Raw genomic sequence first — 23,219 nt, 5'->3', positions numbered from 1 at the left:
TGTGGACACTGGGTGTGGATAAAACTGAAGAGGACTGCATAAGAAACAGAAAAAAAGGTTTAAAATATGCATTTTGAAATAGTTGCCCACTGTTGCTTGAAGGAGTGCATTTCCTCTCCCGTTTCAGCTTCCTACACAGGGTGTACACAAGCCAAACTCACTATTTTGAGCAAGAGCAACAATGATGAAAAAGTAATGTGGATGGGTACAATATCACTAAATATGCAGACTGGGCCACAATCTTTCTAGTATCTAATGTTGCCTTTTGTGACATTTTATGCAATGTCCTTCCTCTTTCATAAGGAAAACATTCATTACAAACCTTGTGCTTTACAAACCTGTGCAGATGATCAGACTATACAAATTATACACGGGGAGGATCAGGATCACACAAGCCTGTCCCAGCTCCTCAGCATACTGGCAACCTATTCAGTCAGGGTCCTAAGGCTCAGGCTATCCACACTTACCTGGGAGTAGGTCCTATTGAACTCAGTGGGGCTTGCTTCTGAGTAGACATGCATAGGATTGAGCTGTCAGGTGAATAACCCCAGCAGGCATATGCTACTAATATGCCATTTGTACCCTCTGTTCATCAAAGTTACAGTAAAACTTATTAGGGTGTACATGTGTTGGCCCCTGCATCAACCCAATGTCGGAGGTTAGGTGAGTTGAGGAGGACCTGTCAGTGACCCCCCTCCCCTGTACATACATGCACATCTGTAGGTGCTTTCTATCTTCACTATCTTCACAAGGCCTCTTGGGTCTTTTTTTGTTCATTGTGTTCTCAATTTCTCAACAATATTCACAAGCTTGTACAAATTAGAGAGCTATCGCAAGCCATTTCTGAAATACAGGTCCAGCCTATTTATACACGGATTTGACTCACGGATTTGACTCAATGGCACCTGCAAATGAGAAGGAATAGATATAAACAATGGCGAGGAAGAAGAAACGCCAGAGAACTCCATTGGGACTGGCAGATAAGAGCCCACCTGCAAAAAGCAAAACAAGACAGGTTTGTTTGGCAGAGCTCCCGGACTGGGCAAACAGTGAGTCAACTACTGAGGAAATTTTGGGGCTTTCTACTAATTATAACAGTGTTAATAAGAACTGTGCCCAAGATAGTAACTCTTTAGTTACTTGTTGCATGATAGCGTCAGCCTCAGATGCAGTTGAAATTGGCTCTAAGAACTCAGCACTGTTGACTAGTAGTGCTTCTTGCATAGATTCAAAAGGAGCAGTATTAAAGTGTACAGCATCACAAACTGTTCAGGTCTCTGAGAATTTGGATGGGGGCTCAGAAGATATGACAGAGAACTCACCATACTCTGCCAAATATTTGATGAAGGTCCTGGCAGAGCACTGCATTCTAACCGGACGGTCCTTATTGGCAATATTCCAAGAACTTCAAAGCATTGTTTATTTTATGGAGAAGGAGCAAAGAGGGCAATGCAGGCCTCCAGCAGCTGTTTCAAATCATCAAAACACTGACCATTCAGCAACAGTATCCCAGGCAGTCTCCCCAGTACCTCCCGGTGCCTTCAATAAGATGCAGGCCAAGGGCGGCACTAGACAGTGTGTACAGAACGATCGGATTATAATAACAGTACAGGATCAGCCACCGAATCAGGGTCGTTGGTACAACAAATTTAGAGCCCGGAGATCTCTGGCGGAGCTCCTGAGAATTTATTTGGGGCAGGTGGATCTCTTATCTCTAGAGAAATTGCCATGCCAGCAGTTTAAAGTGAGAGTCCATCTGAAGTTCAATAGCTGCGTAATTCCTATGACACTTTTCAGAATGCAAAGGTTGCTGGGCAGTTTTTGTATAACAGCCAAGAGAGTCTTTGCTGATATAGATATCAACCCTTTGTCTCTGGCAAGTAAATCCCCTCCTCTGCACCTGAGACATTGCAAGGTCACAGCAGTCAGGCATGCCGCCAACAGATAGAACAGCTACTGCTGGTCCAGACCAGAATGTCTCTGACAGTCCAGCTGGGATGCAACCCTGTCCAAAGGCAAATTTGAATGGTGCCCAGATGGGCAAGGTCCCTGAGGAGCTAGCAGATAGAACTCATTTTCTTCAGAAAGTATTGCAAGAGCGCAACAAGGGAGGCCCAGAGCTGAAAGTCATGATTTAACTCCTATGGAATTGGAAGTTACTGCCGAGCCTGGGGATGAATATGCTCAACCTTCGTGTGATCTGCAGCAGGTAGTGCCTCCGTCTGTTAGACTATGTCATCCTCTACAGTTCCAGCAACCAATAGGAAACCTCCCAAGGCAAGACTCTTCCTTCTCAACCCAAGGAGCAATACTGTCTCAAGATCTGAATAGCATTATCGAGGCCCCCTGGGAAAAAGCATTGGAAAAAGATGCAACTGTGATTCAGGAACCTAATACCAACAGGACTCAAGATTATCCTGAGATGACACATCTACCACAGTTACAAACCTTTCAGAAGTACCTTCCTCAGTTACTGTACTCCATTCAATTCACAGTAACTAGACCAAACTTAGTCTTATCTAGACTTAGGTCTATTAATTGTTACTATTTTATGTTGTTAAGTGCCTATGTTAGGATGCTGTGATGGGTCGTATGTATGTTCAGTGTTATTTTTATGCTGGTCAGTGACCATAATAAACTGAACTGAACTGAGAAGGAATGTGCTGATCCCTGGAGAAGGGGGAAAAAGCACCCTTTAAAATCCGTTTCAAAAACTGAACAGTCTTTTAACAATAGCCTCCTTAGTGAGAGGGGGGGCACTGGCTGACAATCCATCAATCCTTCTCTCTCCAGGTGACCCCTCCCTTCCCCCTGAGCACCTGAAAGAAAGATACTTAGCATTGGTGAAGGGAGGGGTCAGAGTGAAGCATTCCTAAGCACCTTGAGAGAGACTGATTGTTGGATTGTCATCTTAATGACTCTATCTTAACATCACAAAGGTCAGCAAGGCTGTTTTTAAATCACTGGAGCAAAGAAACTTTGTTTTTTAAATTGATTTGCTATAGTGCCGTTTTTTGCCACCCACATGAGTGCTTGGAACAGAACCCAAGAGAATAATTAGTCTCAACCTGTAGTTTCTTAAAAGCCTTGTTCTTTAGGAACAAAGAGATTTCATAAGGAACAGCAGTTACATTTCATTGACAAGCAGTTCCTCCAGTTTCCTGCCTCAAACATTCACCTGCCATGTTGAGTGGGCCTCCTGAAAATGGATGAAGATGACACAAATGCTAGCATAATTATGCTATATATAGCTGTTGAATTGAACCCCTTTCAGATTGCTACATCATCCAAACAGTTAAAAACACTTTTGGCTTTCAAATGTGTTGACATTAGATATGTGTGATTATGCAATCTTTTAAAATCCACTAATCATATAATCAGTTTCTTATCACATCCTGAGACCATAATTATGATGGCCTTGGTTGCCAGAAAAATGGAAAACCAGTTTTCTCAATGGCCTTTATGTCCTTTTGCAAAGGAAGGAAAAGACCAAAACATTGGTTTCAACTAACAGTACATTTATTTTCAGTATTTAGTCCCAGCCAACAGAGTCATTCTCCACGATTCCCCCTCCTTGTTAATAAACTTACATAACAACCAGAGTATTATGGATAGCAACTTCAGTAATAAGACAATTCTAGGCTTTTAAATTTCTTTTTGTTTAAATGGACCGTGCCTTCTCTAGTGTTGTTAGTTGCTCAGTACTATATATGACATATTGTAACAACAATGGGTCAAAAATCCATAGGTGAAACCACTCACTGACTTAAGGCATGTTCACAGGTTCCACAAACAGCAAGTGGTGTTTGAATGGAAATGATGACCAGATATGAAGCCAAGATGTATCTCACAGTTCTGCCCTGAGGGTGATCACAACACTGCCAAGTTGAGTGAACTCAGACATGAGTGGCAAGTGGAATTGTGGTGCCAGAATTCACCCTGGATCCACACAGATTGAGCACCTGCATTGAGTCAACATGCTATAGCTCTTTCCACTCAATTGCAACCCATGGAATACAGGAGTTCCCAACTGCAGAAGCCAACATATCCTATAGAGTATTGCATATCCATTGACTCTTTGCAGAAGTTCAAATGAATCCATGCAGAGAAGTATTCACATATTACACTATGCATATATGAACACATATTTTTATGTGAACAATTGTAGAAGTCAAGATAGGAGATTGGACCCTTTAAACATGTAGAGTATTGCTGTGCTGAACATATGTAGAGTATTGCTGTGTTGAACATATATTCTTTAGAATAATGATAGACCAACACAAGTCTACCTTTTTCATCTGCTGTTGTGAGAATTAGGCCTAATTGTACCACAGCATCTGTTTTATTCCCCCCCCCCCCCAATTTTTTTTTAATTCTTGGCACTTTACTGTCCATCCAAACAATAAACAGCAGAAAAAAGAGAAGCTTTAAGTCTCCTTACAAACATCATGAAGATCACTTACATCAAGAAAAACATTTTGCATGGATGCCAATCCCATATAAAATGTTTTTCTCCTGAGCTTTTTAAGATGACTGCAATGAAAAATTAAACAGAAATCAAGACAATAATTGCAACACATGGCACCATTTTACAAGCCCTTCTTTTACTAATACATAATACAAACTGTTCTTCATTAAGCTCAAGTATCAAGTACTTTTCAAAAACAAGCCAGAGGCAGCAGTCCTTCTACCCTGGATTTAATTTCATTGTATTTGACAAACAAGTCCAGCTGTTTCATGTCTTATGAACAATAAGGAGAGATGAAATAAATTATTAGAAGCAAAGCATCTAATTCAATTTGCTCCAATACATGAAATATGAATAAGCACTTTTTAGGGCTCAATGGACTTTCATGACACACAATCTCTCCAAATGTTGACATGATCTCAGAATAAGGGTTGCCATTCTGGAGAGCATAATGGGTTCTCCAGTATCAGGCTGGCCAAGCAGGGCCCAGGCCAAGGGCCCACCTGGTTGGTTCAACCTGTGAAACCTCAGTTCCATCGGCACTGCTAATGCCCACTGTGACAACAGGGGACATGTCATGTGGACCCGTGCAGGGCATTGCCCCAGGGTCGCCAGCAACCTGGCCTTGGCACTGATTCTGGTAACCCCTTTGCAAAGAAGATGAAATAGTAGCAGCATTGCCATTCAGTCACATAGGATGACTCTTGCAAAATCAAGTATCAGGCAACAAATGGGTATTTCAATAAGTCGGTCTCTGTTTATGTACTTCTTTTTCTACATATGCTATAACTAGCCTTGGACCTCACTGTTCCAAACTGATTCAAATTCTCACAGCCCAATTCTATCAAACCCTACTCTCCCACCAAAGCAGCCATGCTACTGGAGCTGAATACTGTGAATACTACAGAGTGGGCAGTCTCAGAAGTCTCCTCTGTATAAGGGAACATTTGTTCACCTATGCCTATGCTGCCTGAATAGGTCTACTTGGCATATCCAAATTTATGTCCCCTTGTCACTGGCAAGTCTGAGATAAACAGGTTAAATAGCATGGGTGCCATTACAGAGCCTTGTGGGAGGCCATTGTTTAGATTGATTGGCAAGATTGATGCCAGATTAAATGAAACCATAAGGATCATAAGCGGCTGTATAAGACCCACTCCTGTCTGTTGGCTCCCTGTTTTGAGCCACATAGCACCACCAGCCCTATGGAAACAAGAAGCTTTAGTGAAAGAATACAGAAAAATCACCAAAAACCCACTTTTACCAATGCATGCAGATCTTCCTCATCTATCAATTGGTAGGCTCAAATCCAGGAAGACTTCTCTGGCACTCGCACAACATCTGCACAACAATTTTAACATCAGTGCCCAATGGAAAGCTAAATGGGCAGTCGAACACCCAGAAACAGGTAGATATATAGACGATCCTACACTTAAGGTGCCAGGTTTCGACTTACCTTGTCAGCACTGGAAAACTTTGAATATGATACGTACCCTACATGGTGTTTGTCAGGACTCATTGTTTAAAAGGGGGCTAGTATCTACCCCTCAGTGTGATTGCGGGTTTTCCCACCAAACCATGTACCACATTGTGTCTGGCTGCAAACTGAGGGCGTATACTGGCCCATAGTCTGACTTTTTCTGTGAAGGTAACTCTGTCCTTGAATGGCTGCATGAACTGGACATTGACATTTAATCTAGTCTAACTGATATATCAGTCCATGTATTATATGCCATACACTTAATAAATAAGGTCTACTTGGACCTGCACCAGTTGTTTAGCTGGCACAACTGCAAGTGGACCCTGTGTCATCTCACAGATGACAAGCTGCACCTGTGGAAATTCCCACCTCCAGACAATTGTTAAAGGTCCAGGTGACCTCTGTTAAAGGTCCAGGTCCTTTCACAGATGAGAAGCTGGACCTGCTGAAATTCCCTGTTCTGCACAATCATTAAAGGTCCAGGAGCCCTAAAGCTGAAAGGTTGGCCACCCCTGTTTTAGAGGGATCTGAAGTATATTATGGAACAGCCAGACAGTTCTTTTCAATGGTACTAACTAATAGGTGGGAAGACAAGGTAATACAACTGATTCAAAATCATAGGGAAGCAGTTGTTGGACTGCAAGGAACATCAGGGAGAGCTCACCCCATGGGTGTAAAGTTGAGTGCCTTATACAGCTGCCAGCCATGTCACATGGAGATGGAATGAATAGATGGAGTATGAAGAATCTGAGAAAAGTGTCTGTATTAAGAATGTTCTTGTGTGCTGATATTTTTGAAGTGTATTTGCAGGGAGTTTGAGATGTATTTGAGATGCAGCCACATCATCAGAGAAAATATGAAAGAGAAAATGAATGTGAGCTTGGGACTGCAATGTATTTGCCCTTTGAAAAGATTGACCAAAAACAAAACAAAAATCTTACAAGATTCCAGAACAAACAATTCTTACTCCCACCATATTTTCAGTGTTGGAAAAGAAAAGACAATGCCTTTATACAAATCTTTGTGGGTCTAAGAGGTCCAGGGAATCTGCAAGCTCCCCAATCTACAAATATACATTTTATTCACTTGTGGACATTGATACAACTCCAGGTCAGTCCTGGAGGGTGGATAACCCTAGTTTGTGCTACCCCAAAATAACAGACTGACAACTGAGTTATTGAAATAAGTCTGGTGTGTGCTACTGTTCTCACATATCTAATAGACTTCAGATGGTATTTTAGCCAATATGACTGATTTGTGAACACATTTTGACCATGGCCCAGTGTGTCTATGTGATGTCCAGTGCTTAGAAAACTCTTGAGCAGCAAAGGGGAAGCTGAGCTGCTCTTCCTTTGAAGTGAATTGAAAAACTACTCTGCTCTGGAGGACTAAGAGTGTGCTGCCATCCCTTTAAAAGGGCTGATACCAGGAGACGCAGCAAGGTGGAGGAGGTAGCCAGAAGAGAAGGATGAAAGACAAGGAAAAGGAAGAAGTTGGAACCAAGGAGGTGGTGGACTGGGAGGCAGAGATGACCTTTGGAGGAAAAAGGGGTAGAGAGGAAGAAGGTGAGTCTCAAGGAACAAAGCAAGAGGGGAAAAAGAGAAAAGACAAACTAAAAGGGCTGTTGAAAAAGAGGCAGAGGGAAGGAGTAGGGTAGGTAGATCCAAGTGGGAGGGGTGAAGAACCTGAAAGGGGGGGAGCTAAAGCCATGTCTGCAAATAAAGGAGAAAAAAGGTGGCATTATCCTATTCAGCCCTACATGCCCAGTAGGGGGCCAGGTGAGACTTTCCACTCAGTCCTCTCAGGGGTTGGAAGGATCCCATGGACACAGACCCAGGACTGAGGCTAACCAGGAATTCAGCTGAAAACCAAGCTGCCAAGTTTATTACCCCAGATCTCCTTACAATATACATTTTACAATATGAAGGTGTGTACCTTCATTGTTGTGACCGCTAAAATTCTCATACAAAAACCATGAATACACACAACATGGATAGGGCTAATGCCAGGGCTCATTACAGTTATTTACTGAATATCATTCATGAATTTCTCTAACTGGTTTTTAAGGTCATCCAAGCTAGTGGTGGTCATCATTGCAGCTTACGCTAGTTCTACATTGGTTTCCATTCACTGGCTTCCATTCTTGGATATTTCCCATAGCACTTATAAACAATAAATATTTCAGGGTGCAATCCTAACCCACTTCCTAGCACCAACATAAGGGCAATGCAGCTCCGAGGTAAGGGAACAAACAGTTCCTTACTTTGAGGAGGCCTCTGTGAGTGCCACCCAACTGCAGGATGCAGCACATGTTCCACTGGCACCGCTATGCCAGTACTGGAAAGCTGGTTAGGATTTGGGCCTCAGTTACTTACGACACAAAACTGCTATGAATACCCTATAGCAGGGGTGCCCAAACCCCGGCCCTGGGGCCACTTGCGGCCCTCAAGGACTCCTAATCTGACCCTCAGGAAGACCCCTGTCTCCAATGAACTTCTGGCCCTCCGGAGACTTGCGGGAGCCCGTGCTGGCCTGATGTAACTGCTCTCAGCGTGACAGCCAACTGTTCAACCTCTGTATGAGCTGTGGGATGAGGGCTCCCTCCACTACTTGCTGTTTCACGTCTGTGATGCAGCAGCAAAGGAAAGGCTGGCCTTGCTTTGTGCAAGACCTTTTATAGGCCTTGAGCTATTGCATGAGCGTCATTCATTCATATAAGTAGCATCTCTAATATATTCATTTATGTAAATTTATTCAAATTTGAAATGTAAATTAATTCTTTTTTTTTTTCCAGGCCCCCCCCCCCGACACAGTGTCAGAAAGATGATGTGGCCCTCCTGCCAAAACGTTTGGACACCCTGCCCTATAGTGTAGTGGTCTACATGAGTTATTATTTCTGAGCTATATTTAATTTCTGTGACTCTAAGGGGTGGAAAGATGACTTGAAATGCCTTGTTCTTCTAGTCCTTCAAGAGCAAACTTTATGTACTAGCTGCTGCATCTCCCTGATATCTTATGTGCCTCCCCATCTATCAGTTGGCAATTGAACTTAAATTGGTTTCTAAAAATACTGGAAGTCATACAACATATGACTGACCAATGCCTCTTGGCTTTTTTGCTCATAAGCAAACTTCAAAGTGTTTCTTTAACAATTGCGCAAGAATATGAAATTCATATGACTGTAGACAATAAACAAGGCAGTTTCACTTAGCAGCAATTGTGCACTGCATTGGATAAATTGGGAACAGTGGTGTATTTTAAGAGTTTACAAAGATGTATCAAATAACCTGGGAGTGAATTGTGGCACTGCCCCTCCTGCATGGTGCCCTGGGGCAATTGCACCCCTTGACCCTCCCCCCAGCTATGCCAGTGTTGTTAAGGAATTGCTGACAAGATCCAGTATTCATGTGACAGAATTCTGAATATTATAAACAAGTATGACATGTCACTGGACATGTACATTTCCCTCAATGTTTATTAAAAGACTTTTCTTGTCTAATTTGGTTGGAGGAGACATTTCAAGGAAGGTAAGGATTCTGGATCATCTAGCACTCAAAAACTTAATAAAATCTTTAATAAGCTTGTAAGGATAAGGTTGACAGTATTAAACTCTCACATTCCCACTACGCTCCTTTTGGAGCTAATTTTATCCATGCAGATATTGCATGCCAAAGTGCACTATAAAAAAATGGGAACACAATAGGTTTCTTTGTATGACCCCCCTTTAAATAACAAAACAGATGTAGTACGTGGGCCAGCCAGTCCAGATCACTTTCAGCAACAAAAAATGGTTCTGACACTTTAAGCCTAGTTAAACGATATTACACATGGCTCTCTGTGCGGTGCTACTACTAAACAAATATGACTGCAGTTTCAGACTTACACTGGAATCTTTTAAAACAATGCTGATGGTTCAATGGTGCAACTTTATCACTCAACCATTGCACCATCAGATGATAGTTAGCATGCATGATGCAGCTGTCAGATTGGACAGAACTTTCCTATCACCTTAAATATAATCAGTTTTTTTTTGGGGGGGGGGGAATTCACAGCTCTGGCTCTTTATTTTCAAGTGTTCACCATTGCAAAGGCCCTCTCATACACATTTTCCATCTGACTAGCTTGGCATGTAGACATACAAAAATAATTTGTGCAACATCATTTTGTTGTTCACAAATGCATGTATTGAACAGAGACATACCAGGTAACTAGGACTGGCTACAACTCCCTGATATTAAACATATCAGAAGAAATGCATATATTATAGAATGCTTGATCATTTGAAGTCCTGAATGATGAACATTTGAGGGATACACATATATGCACATCAGCCATAGGTGGACAGGACTGGCCTGTCCATAAGGCTGTCTGAAGCAGCCACTTCAAGCAGAGGCTCGAAGGCGTGGTAAACTGACGAGAGGTATTCCATGCCCCTCAGTCCATCTGCTGCCTCCCTCTGACCCACAAGGCACCCACTCACTTCAATCAGCATTCCAATCCTCATTGTCTGGGAGGGAGCAAGAGGAGAATTGTGGCTATGGCAACTCTTAAGTACAGTGGGCCCTCATTATCCATGGGGTTCTAGTCCAAGACCCCCCACAGATACCAAAATCTGCAGGTCAAACCTATGGATACTGAACCCATGGATAAGGAGGGCCAACTGTACTGCAGTATGGAGTGGAGAGGGGATCCTATTCTGATCACTTGCTTCCACGAGGAATCGGAAGACTTGAATTTGGAAGTTTCTGAATGCAAAGCACGTGCTCTCCCAGTTGGAATACAGAATGTTAAGTCTATGGCCTGTTTGCAAAGGGTGGGTTGGGAGGGGGTCAGACAACTCACTGCCTTCTGGTGGCAGCTTCTGATCTTCCTGCATGGTTACTGAATCCCCAAGTGGAAGCCTGGACATTGGTTGCAAGTAACCAGCTGCATGGGGAACCTGTCCTTCTTCACTACTTCATGAGGAAGTGTAGCGATCTCTGTCTTCCCATGTTGATCCAGCTGCTGAATAGTGAGACTACTAAAGTGATTGCCACGTGCTACCAGAGCAACTAAATCTGTCTGAAAGAACAGAGAGAGATATGTGACATAAGGGATCATGTTTATAGGACAGATAGAAGATGCAGCAAGCTCTGATGAGCATAGTTTTTCCAGTATAACTAGCCCCAAGTGTTCTTCTACATAAATAGCCGCCCTGGGTCCTGTTAGGGAGAAGGGCGGGATAAAAATAAAGTTTTTTATTATTATTATTAAATGAAATTTCCCTTCCCTTATATTGGATTCTCCTGATAATAGCTTTAGGATGCTGATTTGTTCCTGGCACTTTACCACAAGACAACAGTAGCATTCCCTTCCTACATCTATTACATCTATGAACCTTGAAATAAGAGAGTCTAAGGAGTCATTGGTAGCACTAAAAATAAAGCCAGAGAGCCACATGTGTGAATACATTTAATTATTGAAACATATTTGTGCATTGAAATGTACCTGTTGAGACTCGTACATTGGAGCCTGAAGCAAAATCTTCTGGGAGGCAAAAACAGAAAAGATCAGGATCTGTGAGAGATCGCCTTCCACTTTGCTGTCCTGTGATTTCAGATTGTATCATCAGATGTTAGTCAGCTTCACGGCTGCAAAATCATATGCCTCGTTATAATCTAGTATTGCTTTTTTACTTTTATTTGAAGAGTTTTGCAGTGTGTCGGTGTCCCTCTACACCCTAAGACCCCCGACTTACCAGGGGAGGAGAGCCAGGGCAGAGAGCCACAAGGCCACTCCCTCCATGTTGCCTGTCAACCCCAAGGCGCCATGGGCAACAAACAGAGGCAGCCCAGCAACCCCAGCCCCACATCCCCATGACAGGAGGGCCAGCGGATGCCAGGCCGACACGGTGCCTGCAGCCTCAGAGCAGCCAGACACCCCTGGCAGGCCCACATCTGAGAACACGGACACAGCACTTTGGTTTTCTCATGACATGATGTCAGGGTTAGAACATAACCCAGGGTAAATTTGCAGGCCTGAATAAGGTAGGGCCTAATCTTTGTGAAGTGCTGAGTCACCAGGACTCAGGTGTAAAGGGAGCTAGCTGATGAGACAGGTGATGAGCTAGCATCATGAGACAGGGCGTGGCAGGAGGAGGAGACACCACCCATCCTGATTTGTGCACAGTGATTTATAAGGAACTGTGAGAGCCCTCATGTGTGGGGTTGTTGGTGGTCATGTGTGTTGTATATTTTGCTGTCTCTATTTTATTTTGTTACGCTGCTGCTATTTTTGTTAACTTGTAAATACAGACTGAAATGGTAAAGGATTTCCTTGTGTCTGTGTACTCTCTATCGTGTGAGCTGTGTCCTTGAAGCTGCATTCCGCAGGACAACCAGATAAGGAGCTACTCCCTCCTCGACAATGAAAGATGGCAAATGGAACATGCCCACTTTGACAGGAGCCTGCTTCAGAGACAGGCCCAACTTGATCCCCGTGCATCAGTGCAGGTCCCTACCTCTGCCATTGCTGCCATCTCTTGCCTTGGCCAAGCCAGCCACTTCTTCAAAGCAGGCTAGGCAGCTGGGAGCAAAGAGTAAGACTCTTCCCACCTCCAGCATGCACACACAGTCTGTTTGGAAGAATAGTCGTGCGAGTCTGCAGGAAGAGGTGCAGTGAAGTAATTGGATTGCTAGTGCAGAAGACTCCTCCCCTGCTTTCTACTCCTTTCTACTCCAGCCTTGCTACCATGATTGCTTGCTTGGTTACAGTAGTAGCACTGGGAGAGAAGGAGGATCATCACCAAGATGATGTGTCCTTGGGGCCAACTAAATCAGCCACCTCAGGCTGCAGATTGGCACAGGGCACCCTCCTTCATCTGCCCACTTGTCTCCACTGCAGGAAGTGTGGCAGAGAGAACAGTGGGCTAAGGCATTGCCTCCTCTAAATACTTCCTCTCCTGCTCTGTCCCTTTTCCCATTCAGGGGGTGGGAGGAGTAGAGTCTGTCACATCCCCAGGTAAGGGTGGGGGCAGTATTTGGATTGGCCCACCACCTCAGCACCAGGGGGGCTTTGGCTGGTCCTGGTCACCACTGCTCCAGTCTTCTTGCTCACTGTCAGAAAATGAGAAGAGGACTGGGGATTTTTGTTGTTAATTTTTGAATTTTTTGTTGTTATATTTTATTGTGTTCTTCTATATTCAGCATACCAAGAGACCTGTTATACAACTTACAATAAGAAACTATTTTCATGAAGTTACCAAACAAAACACAAATTTCATTTACTAAAATTGAAGCATGTTCAACAAGCTGTTCTTTTAATCTTTATGCACATTTTTTTTCCTTTGTGGACAAATTCTAAAGCCAATGGAAGTTTGGCATAAAATCCAGATTCTTTGTGTTTTCATGTTCAACTACAAACCTTAATGGTTTTAATGTGGTTTCTGGTTTTCCTAAGAAAGGCTTACTAGCATCCACCAGCAGTGTTGGTAATGAGACTGCCACAATGAAGCATTGGGTAATAAATGGAATAAATAACAGTATTAATATCAGGAGCCAATGCCAAGCTTTGTGAATTAAAATGTATTCAGTTTCAAAGGCTGTTCTAAGAATTTGCACCTAATCTGCTTTTTAAAAAGGCTTTTTCAGATGGAATAATTTCCCATGTCAGCATGTTTTAGTTTTCCTGCAAGAGATTTTATGCCTGCCAAGTCAGTTAATTACATTCCACTGAAAACATGGAGAATTTTCAATTCAACTTTTTACTGACACCTGTTCAGTAAAAAGTATAAAATATATAGCGGAGCCTCTAACACTGTGGACAGCATTTGAAACCATCTCTACTAAAGACAGTAAAGGACTATTGAGAAAAAAAGAGTTTGTTCCCTGGTTGCTAGGGTGTCCCATTGCACCATGAATGTTAGAGCACAGGCATTAATAATTGCACAGCAGTGATGGAATGACTGAACAATAAGGGAGGGGGAAGAAGGTGGAAGTAACTGATAAAATTGGCCTGATGGCTTTCTACTAAGCCCCGCATACAGAGCTCTTTTTAGGTAGCAGTTTTAACATCTTCCAGAGAGGTTGACATGGTTGTTGCTGAAAAAAAAGTTTCTTGTGGTACCCATAACATAGTAGGTATTATTCCAATGTGGATATTAATTACTCATGGCTGTACTGTTTACACAAGCGAGTACCACATGCTGTTATTAGCAAAGGTTGTCAGAATGTCATTCTTGTGGTGCATCACAGGGCATTCCCCATGGCGAAAAGTGCTTTCATGCCACTTGTGGCAAGAGAAGTGCATTCCCCAAACTTTTATAGGCCTCGGTTACCACACAAGTCTTACAGGTTACTAATTGGAAGTCCTGCACTCCCATGTTTGAAGAATCTTCTCCAAGTGCAAGGTAAGGAGGCAGGTGATCATCACTTTTATCGAGTGAAAGTGGGTCAATGCAGCTTGCATCAATGGCAGGCTGGAGGGAGATGGTGGCAGCAGACATGGGGTGAAGGACAACCTGAATCTGTCCCCCTCTTGCCCCCCCTACAATCAACTGTTGATGCAACCCACATCACCTTGACTAATGGTTGGTCTTGTCTTTGGGAAGGGAAGACAAAAAAGGAGCAAGATCTGTTCTTATCCTCTTCTGAGCTAGATCCTCTGGCTGCAAAAAGGAAACTGGTTTTGCACCCCGTTCCTACCAACTGTGTTGCTGACTAGCCCAGTCCAAGTCAAGGAAATTCAAAGGAAATAAGAAAGCTGAGATGCCTCCTTCCCACCCTCAGGTCCAGATTAATACTTTCCAGGATTTTTCTCATAGAGGGCTTTGAGTTATAAGGCTGTTTTCCAAACTTGGGCCTTCTGTAATGTTACATTTATATCTTTACATTTATTAGCTATTTTATTTAGGCCATGGATACCTTAAATGCACATTGATTTGCAAGCACATCTCAAATGATTTCCAAAACAAGAGACTCCCAGTGGGAGTTCTCATTTTTATGTTTTACCTTCTCCTGTTGAAGCTTATCCCGTCTCAATTTGCTCTGGTTGTCAAAGATTAAATTAAAATGGATTGGTTCTGATTAAATAAATTCATTGCAAATAGCAAGGATTCCTAAGACCTGTGGAATCCTCATCCTATTTGTATCTTCAAATGCTTAAATCCTTTTACTTGATGTGTTTTCTGATTATTGAGATCAGGAAGGTTTTTCTAATTTTATTTTAAAAAGAAGAAGAAGAATGACTCCTCCCTGCTTTGACTCCTGGGACTTCAAAATTGCTCTGCAGCCCTAGAGTTCTCTCTCTCTGGCAACTATCAATGAGTGATACCTAAGAGTGTTGACCCATTGGACACATGTAACTATATTTGGGAATCGTGCTTTAGAGGATCATAGTGTAGATTTTTCTTTAACTGGTTTCAAAATGGTGGGGGAGGGAACAGCTACAGCATAACTAATCTCCGTAGTGGGCAAAACTAGCCCCCTTCTCCACAATTAGGGGTATGCACAAGTCCACCCCCTTCTTCTCCTGGCACGCTTTCCAGGTCCCACTTATAAGCAGGTCGGAGCAGGCTTGGAGAGTTCATCTAAACCTCCCTCTCACACACAATCTATATGTGAGAGGGAGGGGTTTGGACAACCCCCAACACACACACACACACACACACACACACACACACACACACACACACACACACACACACAATTAGAAAAACAAAGAAGATGTGCTGAGAGGGGAGTTTTCAAGCGGTAGGAGGTTGGTTTGGCTAGTATCATCCAAACTGACCCAGTACAGGCTAAGTTATTGGTGGAGGGGCTTAAGTCATTTCTGCCCAACGCTGCATATACGGAACAGGGATCAAATGTGTATACCTGACAGGCAGAAATGGGTTAATAAGTACTATAGTTAAAATTCTATTTTAAAGGGCCTAATCCTATCCAACTTTCCAGTGCTGATGCAGCCTCAATGCAGCCCCAAGGTAAAGGAACAAATGTTTCCCTTACCTTAAGGAGGCCTCTGTGAATGCCCCCCCCCCATACTCACACTGCAGGATGCAGTGCACATGGCTGCATCAGTGCTGGAAAATTGGATAGGATAGGGCCCACAATGTTATAAATGCAGCCTAGCCATGTGGCTGACTGAAGAACTCACCTCAAGTGGTGGACTGGAGGAGGCTGCAAGCTGATAGAGGGTGCCTGATACCCAACACCTTCCTGCTACCTCTCCTAGCCCATCACCTGCCAGTTTCACCACCCAGCCACTGCCCTAATCCTTTTTTTTTTCTTCTTTTTTTTTTCTGCTCACAAAGAAGGTGTGGGGCTTGCTGTCTGCTCCATTGCTGCTGCCAAGAATTATGACCATGGAACTGAAAGAAGAGGTAGCCGCCACGGCACTCCTGTTTCCAATGACTCTCCCTCCAGCTCACCTCCTTCTAACCTCCTCTCCAGCTGGCATTTGCTCAAAATCAGCTGGCTCAGGGTGGATCTTTTCCATGATCCCCTTATGCCACTCAGTTTTGGAAACACACCAATAGGAGAGGAGGTTGGAGGGACAGTGATGTGAGAATGTTCAGACAGTAGCACACCTACAGAAAGCACAGAGGGGTGGAGAATTAGGCTGCCACAGGCAGCATCCAAACTTTGGCTGGGCCAGATTTGTAAACTGTGCTGAGAACCTGATACTACGATGTAAATAAAATCAATATATAAATAAAATACTTCATTGTTGGTTATGGCTTTCATTCTAAGATCTTCATTCTCACAGCTGGTTTATGCACACATATCCATGGAAAAACAATGTGTGAACCAGGGAACACAGTATGAACATGACAGCATGTTTCCTTTGCCATCTAGTCACATGTTGTGCTTCTGCAGTGGAGCGCAGTTGATGTTGTGTGTGAAAAGGACAGTGTGAACCATTGCAAGTGTCCCACAAATGTCCTGAAAGCATAGCAAAGAGGCAACACTTTCCTGCTGTACCGAGCTGTTCACATTCACCCACTTACACATTCCACAGCCCACAACCAACAAACACAAACACTACTGTGTATGGACGGATCATTTTTTAAAAATGAGTGCATTTCCTCACTGATTCTGAAAAGATTGTAACTGGCCTCACCTAAGAGAAATCTTGTTTTCCTACTGCAGGGTAGGGCAAAGAGAAAGGTTTGTCACAGGAAATCCTGGAGGGGGAAAAAAAAGAAAAGAAATGCCCTCTTCAAACAGAAACTAATCAAAAAGCGGCACACGCTGTGACTTCCTGCCGTTATGACACATAAGCAAAAATATGGTCCCTTCCAATTTGACTTAATGCATACTGCAGGAGAGGTGCTGATTATTGCTTGCATTTCAAAGACATGGGGTACCAGCATGAAAGGATGTTCCCTCTGACAAGGATGCCCTTTATTATTTACTAGGGTATTTATATGCCACCTTTCCATCTCCTGAGAAGTCCTCAGAATGATTCCGTTTTAAAAACAATTCTGCTCTAACAGCCCAATCCTATTGGGCCTTGCTGCCAGCAGAATGTGTGGCAACATGTGCCACTGGTGGCAACTGCAAAAAAACAGCCATGAAGCATGCTCCGGCAGTGTGCCAAGCACTGTCTGAGCACCAATGAGAAGGGTGGAGCCTTGCCATTGATGTCAATGGACCCAAAAGGACCTGCAAAGGTAAGATGGTGGGGGAGACGGGGGGGGGGGTAGGGAAGGCAGAACAGGGTGGAGAGAGGGCAAATGGGTGGGGAGAGACAGGGCATTGGGTTTTAAAAGGGGGTGGTTCCAGTGGCAAAGGCACACACCAACTCCTATCCCCTCCAGCAGCAGATTCCCTGTCCCCTTTCTCTCATGGGACTTGTGCCAGCGATTTTACTGGTGTAGGTCCAAGGAGACCCATCACAGGGCAGGAGGTTTAGGGGGAGGGGATTTAAATCCCCTTTCTCTTCCAAAGTCTCTTGCTCCACCCTTCCCTCCACTGGATACAGTGTGCACTTTTACTGTGCAGCTGCGGTAGTGGGGGGGGGGGAGAAAGGATAGGATTGGGCTGTTAAAGGCACAGCAGCAGTGGTGGCAATGGAGGCCTATATCTTCTTGCTTCCTGTTTCTTCTTCCTCCTTCCTCTTCGCATGGTACTTTCCACACCAAGGCATTTATCTGACATCATTTATGTGACTTTAGAGTTCATTTGCATCCATGTAGTTTCTGAGAAAGATAAACCTGTTTCAATACACAGATTTTTAATAACAGTTTCCAGAGAAACCAAGAACATCGCAAGCTCAAGATCTCTGTGACCCATCCTCACTACCTCACTCCCTTTAATGTCCATTTGCTTTTCAACATTTGCAAAGGCTTATCTTTCAAGCATCTTCCGAAATCATGAATAGCTTTTCGATAATTAGCAAATCATTCCTTCCCTACAGATTTCATTGACAAACGAAAGGCAAAGACCCCAAAAATGTAGAGCTGGAGGATGAAGACATAACGTTCATTACAGAGACATGAATGTATTATTCTTAAGCACTTGACTCCCAAATCATGACACTAATTGCTGTATTTAAAGAAGCTGGGCTAAGTTTGCAGTAAACATACAAAAATGTTCTGAGCTGCTAAAAGAAAGAGCATAAGGAAAATGGAAGAGATCAAATTCAGTACCTGAAGGTGGAATTGCTTCTGCATGCATTCTCTGTTGGACTGGGCAGTGTGCTTGTGAAGAGGTGCTTTGTATGGTCTCAAGCAACATCCACCTTCTGGGGCTAGGCACACCATTTCCATCCCTGGTCCAGCCCATTTATACACGGATTTTTTAGACACGGATTTGACTCAACAGTAATGGCCCCTGCAAATGAGAAGGAATGTGCTGATCCCTGGAGAAGGGGAAAAAATGTATCCCTTTGAAATCAGTTTAAAAAACTGAACAGTCCTTTAACAACAGCCCCCTTAATGAGGGGGGGGCAGCAGGCTAACAATCCATCGATGCTTCTCTCTCCAGGAGGCTTGCACTGTATCCAGCGCAAGACAGGGTTCCACAGTGGCTCAGCCAAAGGTAAGGAGAAACTCTTCCTCTTACCCCTGGATAAGCCACTGCAGCCCCTACGGGTCTCCTTAGACTTGCGCCACCTCCTGGGATGGCAGAAGTCAGAGGAGAGCAGAGTGGATTGAAGCCGCTCTGCGCTGCTTGGGAACGGGGGTTGCCACAGGATGTGATGATGGCATCTGGCCTAGATGCCTTTAAAAGGGGATTGGACAAATTTCTGGAGGAAAAATCCATCATGGGTTACAAGCCATGATGTGTATGTGCAACCACCTGATTTTAGAAATGGGCTATGTCAGAATGCCAGATACAAGGGAGGGCACCAGGATGCAGGTATCTTGTTGTGTTCTCCCTGGGGCATTTGGTGGGCTACTGTAGGATACGGGAAGCTGAACTAAATGGGCCTATGGCCTGATCCAGCAGGGCTGTTCCCAGCCCCACCTCCTGCTCCCTGCCCATCCATTCCCAGGACCACCCTCCGGCCAACCTCCCCAGCCCCTGAACGCCTCCCTCCTATCTCCTCCCTGCCCAGCCCAGAGCCTTGCATCGGCCAAGCTTGGCCGACGCAAGGCTCGCTCCGCAAGCCACCACATGGGCTGGATGCCGGCTGGATACAGCCTCTGTGTGCCAGCACACCTCTGTGGGCTGTCACGGCTGGCTGCTATAGAGGAGGCGCAAACATGCTTTATGACACATTTGTGACCCATTTGTGACTCGTAGTTAGGATTGCTCTTTCAATGGATGATATAAGAGAAGAGCCTCAAACAAATATACAGAAATGTATATCATCTCCAAAATATTATGGAAGGAAAAAGATGAGTAAATTGCAAAGAAAAAAAGACCCTTTAAATCCCACTGGATTTTCTAACACTTTCCTAAATACTAGTATCAGCATTTATGCATATGGGAAACAATGTAGTTGCTGGCGGTACACGCATTCCGTTTTTAGTGTTTCATGCTGTCCCCTATGCAGTCAAAATAAATCCAGAAGCACAATCAGCAATTGCAACATTTGTGTGCATTTTGGTGTACCTGTCATTGGAATCTATTGAACAGATCTGATGTATAGCACACTTTCTGCCCCTCTCCCTCAATGCTAGAACCCTTTTCAAAACTGATGATCAGGTCGAAGATATGCCAGGCCATCATCTGAACATTTGTTTCCTTCAGCTGGGAGGAGACCATGTATTTCACTCACACACACAGTTTTGAGACTTTCCAATCTCCTTCATAGTCTCACCTTTTGTTTTCCTCTAACCCTAAACATAAAGCCATGCCAAGGAACCTGTGCCTTAATTCTTAAATACTTTGGTTTTATAAGTCAAACACGTGTCATGTTCTTTGGACATTGGTTGAACAAAGATTCAATGAGGTAGCAGACTAGTTAGTCTTACATTAGCCTAACATCTAAATGAGGCTTCTGGCACATGAAACAGATACTAGCTTGCAAAAAATGACAGAGGCACAATTGCCAGCTTTCCAGAAAGCAATCACCTTGGGGGCAAGATAAAACAACTTACTGTGTTGTGAGGAGGGAGAAGAAAACAATGTCAAGCAGAAGGCAAATGAAATCAGTTCCCACTGTGTATTAAATCAAGGGGACTAAATGAATCAAAACAACCTTGAATTGTGCAGTACTCCCTGATCTTTCTCAGAGTCTCCGCTCTCCAGATTTTATTTGGTAAGTTGTAGATCATCAAAACAGAAGAATCATCATCTCTTTTAACAAGATATATCACAGACCAGTTTGAAATGCCCACTGGCCTCTATTTATTATGGACAAGCAAAAGCAGCTGATGTAGAATCTCACAAAGGCTACTGGTGGGCTGAAACTGCTAAACTATCATCATATTTATTTGGATGGAGAGGTTTCTGTAAGAACATAAGAGTTCTCACCTATCAAATGTTTATGCCTAATAAAGGTTTTGTTGACTGTTGACTGATAAGAGTTCTGCTGGATCAGGCCAAAGGCCCATCTAGTCCAGCTTCCTGTATCTCACAGAGGCCCACCAGATGCCTCAAGGAGCACACAAGACAACAAGAGACCTACATCCTGGTACCCTCCCTTGCATCTGGCATTCTAAGGTAGACCACTTCTAAAATCAGGAGGTTGCATATACTCGTCATGACTTGTAACCTGTGATGAACTTTTCCTCCAGAAATTTGTCCAATCCCTTTTTAAAGGCATCCAGCCCAGATGCCATCACCACATCTTCTGGCAAGGAGTTCCACAGACTAATTACACACTGGGTAAATAAATATTTTCTTTTTGTCTGTCCTAATTCTCTCGACACTCAATTTTAGTGGCAGACTAAATTTAGCCCCCTCCTGTTTGATAGTTGTGCAACTGTTGTCCCTGACCCTCCCAGTCACCAGAGACCCTCCCAGTCCCCCTGCTAGCCCCATAGGAATTGGGAACTTTGTGTATCTCCTTGTAATGTCTCAGTTGACCTTTGTAAGGGAGACAAACGCCAAAAAGAGAAACCGATCCACAAAAACAAGGGGACTCCAAAGCAACAAAACTGTGGTTCTCACTCTTCATATTTATCATGATCATTAAAGTAAAATGTTTCTCTTGCCATCCCTACAGAGTGAAAATAATACACTCTATTGATTCATCGTTGCCAATGGCCAGGATCTAGTGTTCTTTCAAGAGTAGGTCAAACAGTTTTCTGGTTGATCTAATTTGATCATGGCTGATGTCCAGACTCACTTTCAAAGTTGCATCCTCATTTTCCCACTACTGGAGGCTGGAAGTTAGTACCTCCCAATACTGCAGAGCAGTTACAAGTTAGAACCAATCTGATCTTGGAACTAGCATGTTGGATGTGGACTTGGTTCATCTGGGTTCAAGTATTTTAATACTTACTGCCTGCACTTTTGCAGGTACTATTATTAGTATTGGCTCCCCTTATCTAAAAGGACATTGTGACCTGGTTGGTAGGGCTGATGTGTCATCTAAATGAATAGGTTGAAGACAGGAGACTATCTACATAAATAATCAGGTAGTACAGCGGAGTCTTATTATCAGTCTTTTTGTCTTTTTACTCCTGGCCATAAAGCATTCAGAGAATTTTCAGCTGAATCATTTACACAAAAGCCTGGCAGGCTAAAGTATAACTCCTGTTGTATACAAGGGGATTGATGATATGGATTAAGAGTGACCTGCCCAAATGAAACTTTGAAAGCTACATGTAGTCCAGCATTTTTCAACCTTTTTATTTCACTGCACACTGATGAGGCGCTAAAATTTTCAAGGCATACCATCAGTTTTTTTGACAATTGACAAGATACCCCATGCTGCCAGTGGGGGCTCACATCCTCCAATGGCCCTACTAATAAATGACCATACCCCAAACTCCTGTGGCACACCTGTGGACCATTTGTGGCACACCAATGTGCCATGGCATACTGGTTGAAAATTGCTGATGTAATCCCTATAGTACCATGGACACAATAGCCTGTCTGTGGCAATAAAAACAGGAATTCTCTGTCTTTTTTTTTTTTTTTTAATTATAGATAATCTGATTTCTGGAGTTCAAATACAGTAATAGTAAAAGGGAAACTGTAATTTCAACATGTTTTCACCATTAGAAAAGGTATTTGACCTTCAACATACCTGTGTATGTTATGTTGCTCCTTTTCAGGTTTTCTTTTATTGTGAGTAGTTTGGCTGGCCCCTGCTCGATTATGGCCAGACTAGAAATGAAGCTGAGGACAAGTGCATCTACCTCCATTTTTGGTGGTATTATTTTGAGGGAGGGTTGCTAAAAGCAATTGGGGGAGGCATTTTGAATCCTGGCATGGGATTATCCTTTCCCCTCACACCGACTCCCTCCCACAACTCTATTAGCTTGTGTCTGTATGTTTCCACTTCTTCAGTTAACAGCAGCTCTGTGAGAGTGACTGCTCTCCAGATGCTGTGGACCCATTTCAAAGTACATCCTGAGTTGCTTACAGAAAGAGGAAAAAGGGACAGTGGAGATGCAGTCACCAATCTCTGATATCATGTGCAGTTTGGCCCCTAAGCCTCAGAGGTGTTTTGGGTGGTACTACAAATGGCTAAGGAGCACACATAATTTGGTTGTAAGAACATTTTCCTTCATGGTGTTTAAGCAGGGCCAGCCCAAGACCACCTTGCACCTGAGCCAGCATGCCAAATACTGCCCTCCTGACCTGGTGCCATGCCAAATTCTGCTCTTCTAATATTGTAGCCTTCTGCCTTCCTTGCCTCCACACTTCTGCTCTGGCCCCTATTACTTTT

This window comes from Tiliqua scincoides, chromosome 3, assembly GCF_035046505.1.
Source record: "Tiliqua scincoides isolate rTilSci1 chromosome 3, rTilSci1.hap2, whole genome shotgun sequence".
In the NCBI taxonomy this organism is placed as follows: domain Eukaryota; kingdom Metazoa; phylum Chordata; class Lepidosauria; order Squamata; family Scincidae; genus Tiliqua; species Tiliqua scincoides.
The sequence above is the reverse complement of the archived record's forward strand: the minus strand, read 5'-3'. Positions refer to the sequence as shown.